Here is a 10,839-nt window from a genome sequence, read left to right as displayed (position 1 = left end):
ACACAAAATTACTGAGAAATACAAAAAACAGCATATTATGAATAAGAATTATTGTATAATTTTATATAAACTTACATACATATGTTTGTTCAGGTATATGCCATTTATTGTTAATAAATTAATCTTAACCTTGCAAATGTAAAAATACATAAAAATGTAGAAAATGTTTGAGGAAGGTGGAATACTGTATATATGTGTATATATTGGTGTTTTCAGCTTCCACTACCACCTGTATAAGTATATATTTATATTCATAGAAAAAAATAATACATTTTAGAAACAGTATTATACTTTGGTTATTTTAATTTCCAGATGGCACAATTTCCCTTTGGTTACATTATTCCATATTAAATGGATTCAAAGAAGTAGTACAACAGACCATTTCACTAACATCTAATGCACCACAGGTGAAACTTAGTGATCTTCTATGAGCACTGAAATGCTAAACTCGGCAAGCCAAATCATGCTTTGGTAAAAAACACCTTGCTTACCATAGTTTAGTGAGTTTTAATGTACATTCTGGATTGTAGATGTGATACCAGGTGAAGCTGTTTCAAAACTTTCAACTTTATAATCCAGGCAAAAGTGTCACAGATAGAGCTGATGAGATATCAGTTGTAGGTAGGATGACTGATCGGAATTACAGGTATGCTGCTGTAGAGAAATACACCTGTTAATGCTTTGGGAGACAATGCATAAGCCAGTTAAAGTAGTAAAGAAGACCTATTTTTGTTTTTGTCAATAGATTCTTTGGCTGACAGCCAAACATTTATTGTTGCAACAATGTTAATTTATAATTTTTCTTTGATATTTTGATATTGTATTGTGTTTACCGGACAAAACTCAATTCACCTGTTAATACTGTAAAATCTTTTGTGTACAATTTAACAGTGACAAATTACTGATTGCAGAATTCATGTGACAGGAAAAATGGATAAATTGTCAATTATGTGTTGGAAGGCTGATTTAATGTACTGTAAGCTGAAATCAAAGGAATAACATGTAAAGTACAGTATATGCACATACATGTATCAATGTCAAGACCAAACTTGAACAAATATTCTAAATATTTTATTTAAAACTCTGAACTGCACCTAATTATATCTATGCGACACAAAATCCAGATCCTGCTTGGATAAACTGCTATCACCATTAACAAGCAGGTTGTTCCTGAGAAAATTTCAGTCAGTACGAAGCTTCAGCACAACCTCCCACTTTTGCCCAAACAACTATATCACTACAGATGGACACTAAGACAGCAGAAAAACATTGGACACCGATGAAAGCCGACAAATCCGATCAGTTGTCTCCTTTGTCTTCCTGGGCAGTATAGTGGTTTTGTGATTTTACTGAGACAATTATTAATTGTAGCAGTAATAACACGGTAGTTTGTTAGAAAATCAATTGTCAGAACAACTAACAACGCAAACACGGATTCAATACAATAAATACATTTATTAAACATTAATTGTGCACCAAACCTATATCAGTCTGCCTGGATACAGGTGGCAGACCTTACTGTGAGGGTTATCAATATACAAGGTGTATAATCCCGAAGAGATGCAAACACAAAGAGATACACAACAGAGAATATATTTCAATATATCGTTCAGCTATACCAAATCGCTAATCAGTGTTATTACCCACTGTTACACTAGACTCAGAAGTAAATACATCATTCATGAATTAAATTGATAACAACTTGTGTTGAAGTAACAATTAAATTCTCGAGACGCAATGTAGAACATGGGGTTTACTTATCCACAGTAGGGATTCGGATTACTGAAGATTATTAATGAAGATGCGTCCTTCTTGGGGGATACTTTCCACTCAGTCCAATATATGCCACAGCAGCAGTTACATAGTAACGAAATACCACAGTCATGTGTGAAGAGCACATTGAGAAGGCCTTTTGACGGCTCTCCACAGTTTTCATTTTTATCACTGACCACACAATTCTGCAGTATGTCCATAGGACATAGAGAAAGGGGATATAGATTACAATCATGGCGACTATCAAGGTATAATTGACTTGACCTGTAACAGCAGGTCAATCACCACAGGCCAATGACATCACAGTGGGGTAATCACAGACAATGTGCAAGACATAATTTGATCCACAGAATGGCAAAGTGCTTGCCAATACTACTGACAAAAGTGGTGCAAGGAAGCCCAGCCCCCAGACTATGGCTGCCATTGTAATATAGACATTGGTGCTCATGATGGTGTTGTAATGCAGTGGTTTCACTACAGCAACATATCTGTCATAAGCCATAGCTGCAACAAGGAACTCTTCAACAGCAGCAAATGAGATAAAAAAATACATCTGTGCAAAACAGCCTGAGAAGGAAATACTGCTGCCATGTCCCAGCAGAACCTCTAATAACTTTGGTATAATGGTTGTCATCAGACAAATATCTGAGAGGGACAAGTTCCACAGCAGGATGAACATGGGAGAATGGAGCCGGTGGTCCAGGCTTACCAACAGAACGATAAGGAGATTGTCCAGGAAGGTGGCCAGGAAGAGGATGAGGAAGACAATGAAGAGTGCATTGTAGTGTTCCTGCAGGCTTGGCACTCCCACAATGATGAACTCAGAGTGCAGGGTGACATTGGAGCTGTTCATGACTCAGAATTCCAGAGACTCTGACAGGAGACAGGGGTGCCTGGGAGTTAATGCATATTTGCATTACTATCGGTTTGATTTCATAGAAGGATATGAAAAAATAAAATATTTATAGAAAATAAACAATTTACAGAAAACATTTTGTTTTTAGTATTGCCATGCTGAACATTTTATTTTTATGAATCATCGTTGTGTAAAATACAGTAGTATTATACTATATAATAAATCTTACCATCCATTTTCTTCCAGTGTCACAGGGAAGCCAGAGCCTAGCCCTGCAAGCAAACGGCAGAAGGTAGGGCACACATCCACCCACCACAGGGCACACCACAGAAAAAAATCACACGCATATACTCACACCAGGGACAATTTTCTCAAAAGCTGCTAATCTACCAGTATTTCTTTTGTCAATAAGACCAGTATTTTGTTAACATAGGAAAAACATACAAACTCCAAGCAGATAGTTACCAATGTCTAAAATTGAATCCAGGGCCATAGTACTGTGAGGCAGCAATGCTAACTACTGTGCCACTGTGCTTGACATCCATTTATATTGAATTAACATCGGGGAAATAAAGTAAATATACATGGTACGTACTATTCTCTGACATAATGCTAAGTCATTTAAATTCAATGTTCCGTTTTTCAAATATATATTTGTACATTATCAGCAAAAAGTTAGTATCTGTGCAATAGAAATTAGGCCCCAGAATAAATGAGTACATTGACCCAAGTCTAGATATACGGATTCCTTCACAATGAGCAAGGGATGCTGCGGTAATTCTCAGTGCACGATCAGCAAGGTTTTTTTAAATATAGTGTAATATTTTGTAATAGAAATATTAGGGGCAACCTTGTTGTGAAAGGTGCAATATAAAAATAATTTTAATTGATATAATATAATATATAATAAGAAATATATTATTATATAGGTAGTAGTGGTAGCTGAAAATAACATTAGATACACATACAGTATGTACAGTATTCCACCTTTCTCATAAGCATTTTCTACATCAAATTCTTTAACTCTGGTCTTGTTTAAACTTATTTTTTCATGAACACTTGCAAGGTTTAAAATAATTTATTAGCAACAGATGCAACAGATATCTGAACAAACATAAGTTATATAAGTACATATAAAATTATAAAATAATATTCATAATATCCATTTGGCATTTTTTTGTTTATACTGTTTTATTTCAATACACTTTTGGTTCAATTGGTTTTATTTCTGATAGCATTTCTTACGTCAGCAATTTTAATTATTGGTGTTTGTATATAATGTTTATATATCATACATCATATTTATTTGCTGTTTAATGGAAAATAAAATTTCAATTAAACAAAATAATACATGACTAAGAAATGCTTTAGTTTTTAATTAAGCTTGCCTGCCACCTTAACAAATTGTCCCTTTGGACTTTTCTGTAATAATAAAATAGAATAAACAATATGTATACTATACGGACATGTTTTATTAATTATATATACAGTATATCACAGTAGATTAATTATTAAACTAATATTAACAATAATAGTAGACCTAGCTAATGTAAATAAATAAAAGGAATACATAAAGTTTACCATTTGTGCATTGGCCAGGAATTAAACTCCAGCCTGAACCGCCAATGCATCTCTTTTGGAAGTATTCAACCTTTTTTGATGAAAGATATCACTGAAGAAAAACTACTAATTCAGAATACTGTACAGATCCAGCCATTCAGAAAGCACTGGGGATAATGCAGTATTTTGTGGGTCAGGTATTATGGTTCACTCAGTTGTGGGACTGTACTACTTTGTAAAACCGCCAGTTGGAACAGTGAAAGCTTATTGTGGCATGTGAAGACTTTTAATAATTTTAAACTGTGTTACAGCACGTCAGACATTTAACTGATTAAAAAGTACGTATTTCAGAAAAGCAAAATTGCTCAGTTGAACAAAAGTACACAACAGTATACCCTCTTCATAAATATTTTAAGCTTCAAAGTCTTTAGCTTGGTAACATACAGTGGGTTATTGTCTCAACATGCTTGTTCTAACATTATAAAGTTTATATACAGTACTTCATAAAAAGTTTTAATGTTTTTTTTTTCCTTTTCTAAGAATACATACAGATGCAGCCATTCAAAATGGGTGAGGTATTTCGCGGCATACCCCGGTGGGCATGTCGCGGTATCACGCGGTATCACGCAGTTCACGTGTGTCACGTGACTAACTATCTGGCGTCGCCTTGTAAAACCTTTTGAGCCTTTAATTTTGAACTGTGTATTACAGCATGTTAATCATCAGTCATTAAAATGTTGGTATATTTTATGAAAGCAAGATTGCTCAGTTGGACAAAAGTACACAACCTACCTTTATCAGAAATATTTATGCATCAAAGCCTTTACTGAAGATATTACTAATAGTATTAATAATGGATGACTTTGGACAAGCTGTATACTCAAAGTATAATTTCTTTAGCACATTTGTACAAGCACTTGGAATCTGTCCAAGCCATACTTTGTCATGCATTTTGTTTTACTTCAACGGGCATAAAAACTTCCTTGCTTTTAACAGGGCGTTTCATAATTTCTAGCTACGAAAATGATTTAAAATGCGACACCTATCATTCAACTAGAGCTTAAAATATCACAAGGAAAAATACACACCGGTATTCCATTTCTCCCTAAACATTGTAAGCTTCGAAGTCTTTAACTAACGTGATACCGGAGTCAACAAGCATACTTTTAGAATTTGATTAAAAGGGAATATAATATGGAATCGCGTATCTAAAGAATTTAATAACGGTATGATTATATCCGTGTACTGCGACAGGGCTGTGTAGGGTTGTTTCGCCTGCCTGATCATGCGAGCTGTCTTGTAGCCTACTGGTCTAGGTGCGTGACTACCAACTGGCAGGTTGTGTGTTTGAATCCAGCTGGTGCTGGACTTTCATTTTAACAAACATTTCTTCGAAAAAATAGGTAAGCGATATTATGGACAATCAATTGACTTTTATATTTTAAAATATCGCAACATGATCGATATTTGCGATATTTTGAACATATCTTCCCTTCTGACAGCGGTTCCTGCTTCTATTGTGTGTGTGTGTGCAACAGTAAATTTTTATAGAGAAATGGAGGCTGGACAGTATGCGTTACAATATAAACATTTATATTGATTTAAATCGTGTTCTGATTAAATCGCAAACGCATTTCTAATTATGTGTTTTTTAATCATAATCAGGCTAATGCATTTCTACATTTTCTGTATGAACCAGCTGAGAGGTTCATACAGAAAGACAGCTTGTGTTTAAATTGAGTATAAGGTAATTTATGCTTCTAAAGTCATGGTCAGTATTATTGTACTGTGCTGTACTGTGTCACATTATTTTATAGCGTTTTTATTGCGTTATTAAATCCGGTGGCGCTGTGTTAGCTTCCTGACTCACATTATTTAAACTGCGACACTGATCATTCATCTCTAAATAAACTTTATTTTATATAGCGTTTTAAGCGAATAGGTAATTAGATTGCCCATAAACCTAATCGCTTTTTCTACATAAACACAGCGTGATTGCTCTCTGAAAATGCTTTTCCTTTATTTTTAAAGTAGGCTCAGATTTCAACTATAGATCGTATTATTATAAACTTTCTTGGAAAAATGTATTTTATGTAAACCATGTTTGCTATTAATTCATTTAGGGCTAAAATACGTTCATTGTCTTCCAATCGAGTCAAGTTGACATTGGAAGCCTGCCACACCCGGACTGTTAAACCAACGCATTAGCACGTCAAAGCCCATTGAGCCAGTATTGGCTTTAGTATTCCCCCCTTCTCCCCTCAATTCAATTCAATTCAAGGTGTTTTATTTGCATGACAGATGGGTACAAGCAGTGTTGGGTATGTATATTGTAACGCTTACGGCAGACAGGCACTGTGTAGGAGCCGACGCACCAGAGCAGCGCACCGAGGGAGCGTCTGCATTTATAACTTAGTTTTTAAAATTAGTCAAGCAATACGAAGCATCTCCTTTTACTTAGTGCCTGAGCATACTGCAACGCGTGTGAAGCCCATAAACTATATTAATTTTGGAACTTAAACATACAGTATATGGCTGGTCTCGGTACTTTAAAGAAAACATACACACCAGTATTCCATTTCTCCCTAAACATTTTAAGCATCGAAGTCTTTAACTAACGCGATACCGGAGTCAACAAGCATACTTTTAGAATTTGATTAAAAGGGAATATAATATGGAATCACGTATCTCAAGAATTTAAAGACCAGACAATCGCAAACTCGTTTTCAATAAAATTATTTTATTCATTCAGCAGTTTGTGAGAGGGACATCCAGCAGGGAGAGACACACACACCGGTTTTCATTGACAAAATTGTTTTTTTTTCAATTCCTCTTGTCTAACAGGAATGTTTTGTTTGTGGACAGACTTTTAGACAAGAGGAAAAGACCCCCTCCTCCTACGAAGCATTTCGTTGATCCGATCACGAATTCTTTTCCAGTCGTACGCAGCAAGGGTTGAGAATCTCTGATTCACCATCGTACTAATGGTTTCCCGGAGATTGCAAGGCAAGGCGCTTTTGCCTCTGGACCCATCGAAATTTACAGACGTGGTCCACCCCCAGTAAATTTCAAAAGTCACAAGATTTCGAAACACGAGGGCGGCATAGCGGTTGGCTCTTGCTTTCCCGTCTATGCCGATGCACTGCAAGTACAACCCCCCCTCCATTTCCTGGGTGATGGGTAGCAGTTGGACATCTGGGAGAATTATTCGTCCCACTGGCATCTGTGAATTCCGCTGTGCTTCCTGGGGGGAGATAGCCGGCGGGGACAGCATCAACAGATTCCTGCGCGGTGGTGAACTGAGAGGCCGGGATGGAGTGTCCTGAGGCGGTGTGTGCTCTGCGGGGGGCAGAGCTTCCGCCAGGTATTGCAGCCTGCGCGGCGGGGAGAGGCACTTTTCGGGAGACAGCTGCTCAACTGTTTGACTGCTGGAACTCTAGCCTCCCAATCCTCCCCAGTAATGCATCGTAATGCTCCCGCTGCTGCCGAAATGTCTCCATACAGGTGCTGCTTCTACAGGTTGGCACCCTGGCCAGTGGCCGAGAGCAGAGACCCACGGCCTGTGGCAAAATAACATAATTCATGTCAGAAATAAAGTCACACAGTAGTATTCATCAGTCGCGGAACAGAAGTCAAAATAAACTTTTCTTTTTTTCCGTCTTACCGCTTTCTTTTTTACTGTCCTGGTGGTAGATCGTTTCGCCCGTGCGGTGTTTTCTTGAAGAACAGGCTACGAAGAAATAATTATAATTGAATTTAAAATTCAAAACGGCAATAATACCTTGTAATATGCGCAGTAATCGCGTATTTCAGATGAAGTCTGCTGTATTTGCTTACCCTTCGCTCTTTGGAAGCTGGGGCGGCAGAAGCACCCCGTCTCTTCCCGTGAAACGCCTTGGTCTCCATACTGTACTATGGTCGCTGTAGTGCAGGTTTGCAGTTTTTTTTTTGTGATGGGAGCTCACCCAATCCCTTGGTGTCTTTTATGCGTCACACATACTGTATTTCAGCGCCATATATTTCATGGATATTATGGAATATAATGGATGGATATCTTAGTTATCTTTCTAGTTCACAGGTTTGCATGCAGAATTTAATTTTGAAAGCCACTGAGACATCAGGCACTACTGTTGTATTTATGAAAAAGAAACAAAACAAAAAACATACTAACAACTGTGCCATCCTACTCCTTAGTTAATACATTTTATTATTCATAAACAGTTAACATTGTTAGCAAAATATTTTGAATTATATTAACCCTATTTTTTCTTTAGTTTTGTATTTAACTTATTATATGATAGTCAGACTTAATGTATATTTGAACAATGAAAATATATTTTTACAAGATTTTACATTAAGCACTTAAAATTAACATGGTTAATAATAGTAAACTGTAACATGCTGTAACAAGATCGGTTAAACTGCGAAGAAAATGCTTTCAGAGAAAATGTTTCAGCTGTGAAGAACATAGATCTCCAATGCAATTTCAACCAAACCTGTTCCCACACACCCTGCCCCCACTACCATTAGAATATACACAAACATTTTAGTGTTTCATTCTGAGCAGAAGACCCTCACACCTGAAGAGTGCTGGCTGTGACGAATTAAACCGGTTTCACAGGTTTCAATCACAGACCATGTGACATGGGACTCAGTAAACTAAAACACAGCGCCACTGGATTTGATAATACCTAACCAAAATCCGCAATATGGAAACAGAACCTGTGTAATTGTTGATAGATGATGTACTCGTAACATTTTTTCAAGACGAACTACAACATTTAAAAAATGACTTGTATGTACTTGATATGTCTAATCAATCCACGGGTTCCAGCACAAAACGAAACTAAAACGCATACCGTTTCGCGCTTCTTATTAGTTGCTCAAAAGTAATTTGACCGTATGAAATGCATAATATAAACCTAGAAACATCTACGTGAGCAGTACTTAAGCACTGTAGTATCGGTGTTAAGACATACCCCTCAAATACTGTAAATCAAGTAAAAAATATCTCAAGACCGATTCTGGTCGTAATGAAACCATGTTTCGTGTATGTTTTCTTTTTCATCTTGAAATAACTCATTTCTAAATACCTTTTTCACTGTTAACATCTTGCAGCAACTTTGCGACAAAATATACACTCTGACAGTTCATCCTGCTACCAACATTAAATAAAACAAATCTTAAGATTTCTATATTTATGTCTTTATTTAGTGGTTTCATTCGAAGCTTACAATGTTTAGGGAGAAATGGAATACTGGTGTGTATTTTTTTCTTTAAAGTACCGAGACCAGCCATATACTGTATGTTTATGTTAAGATTTCCCTTCAGTGGTAAACTTAGATATGAATATTCAATACTTAAACGGGCACAGTTAAGACATTAAATATACATATACATATTGTATACAGTACAGTTTGCATACGGTAATATGTTTATGTTACGCGATTAAAAAATAAATAAATAAAACTGAAAGGTCCAGCACCAGCTGGATTCGAACACACAACCTGCCAGTTGGTAGTCACGCACCTAGACCAGTAGGCTACAAGACAGCTCGCATGAACAGGCAGGCGAAACAGCCCTACACAGCCCTGCCGCAGAACACGGATATAATCATACCGTTATTAAATACTTGACATACTCGATTCCATATTATATTCCCTTTTAATCAAATTCTAAAAGTATGCTTGTTGACTCCGGTATCACATTAGTTAAAGACTTCGAAGCTTACAATGTTTAGGGAGAAATGGAATACTGGTGTGTATTTTTTTCTTTAAAGTACCGAGACCAGCTATATACTGTATGTTTACGTTCCAAAATTAATATTGTTTATGGCCTTCACACGCGTTACAGTATGCTCCTATTCTTTTTATGCTCAGCTACTAAAATTTCCCTTCAGTGGTAAAATTCAATATCTACAACGGGCACAGTAAAGACGTTTACAGTAAGTCTTTCTACGACAGACCAACGGATCACGAGTGTCCCTGTCGGTCAACCAATCACGCACCGCGGTACCCCGTGTCATCTTACCTGAGGTACGTGTCTGTACCGCACACTTTGAATGGCTGCATCTGTAGTAAGGACACCACTTGCTGTTATTGTAAAAACGTTGTACGGATTTAATACCACTTGATATTTATATTAATGTGAAATCGTGTAACTAAGCAGCTAAGATATCACAAGTGCACATTTTGGAAACATTTTGACATTTGTTTTTTTATGTTTTATTGTCCTTATAGTGGTAATGGACGATGGACTGTAGCACACTGCAGCCTGGCGGTTCAAAGCCCGGTCAGAGATTTACTTCCGGTTTGTTTCTTACATAGCCAAATACATAAAAATAGTCTACTATTATAGCTTGTTGTTGGTTCCTGCGTGAGTGTGTGTATCTGGATGAATTATTATAAGTGATGGTTTCGTGATTACTTATAATAATCCTATATTCTATAATCCTATAATAATAAGGATTCCTTTGCTGAATTCTTTAAGTTAAACAAAGAAGAAGGTTTATTTTTACAATTGCCACTAACAGGAGAACAGCTCATCAATATGTTGAAACTATACCATAACAGCGAAGACGTGTTACACCTTTAAGTGAGTCAGTGACTGTTGTTTACTATGTGGTGACTATGTTGTGTGGCTCTGTGGGA

The 10,839-nt window shown here is 36.6% G+C and overlaps 1 pseudogene; it reads right to left on the bottom strand.

Annotated features, from left to right (window-relative positions):
• Window positions 1-1,779: 1,779 nt before the first annotated feature.
• LOC148676488 (olfactory receptor 10A6-like) lies at window positions 1,780-2,626 on the bottom strand (annotated as a pseudogene).
• Window positions 2,627-10,839: the final 8,213 nt, after the last annotated feature.

The sequence above is a fragment of the Lepisosteus platostomus genome, chromosome 2 (assembly GCF_059453375.1).
Source record: "Lepisosteus platostomus isolate fLepPlt1 chromosome 2, fLepPlt1.hap1, whole genome shotgun sequence".
Lineage (NCBI taxonomy): Eukaryota > Metazoa > Chordata > Actinopteri > Semionotiformes > Lepisosteidae > Lepisosteus > Lepisosteus platostomus.
This window is presented reverse-complemented; position numbering and strand designations above follow the sequence as displayed.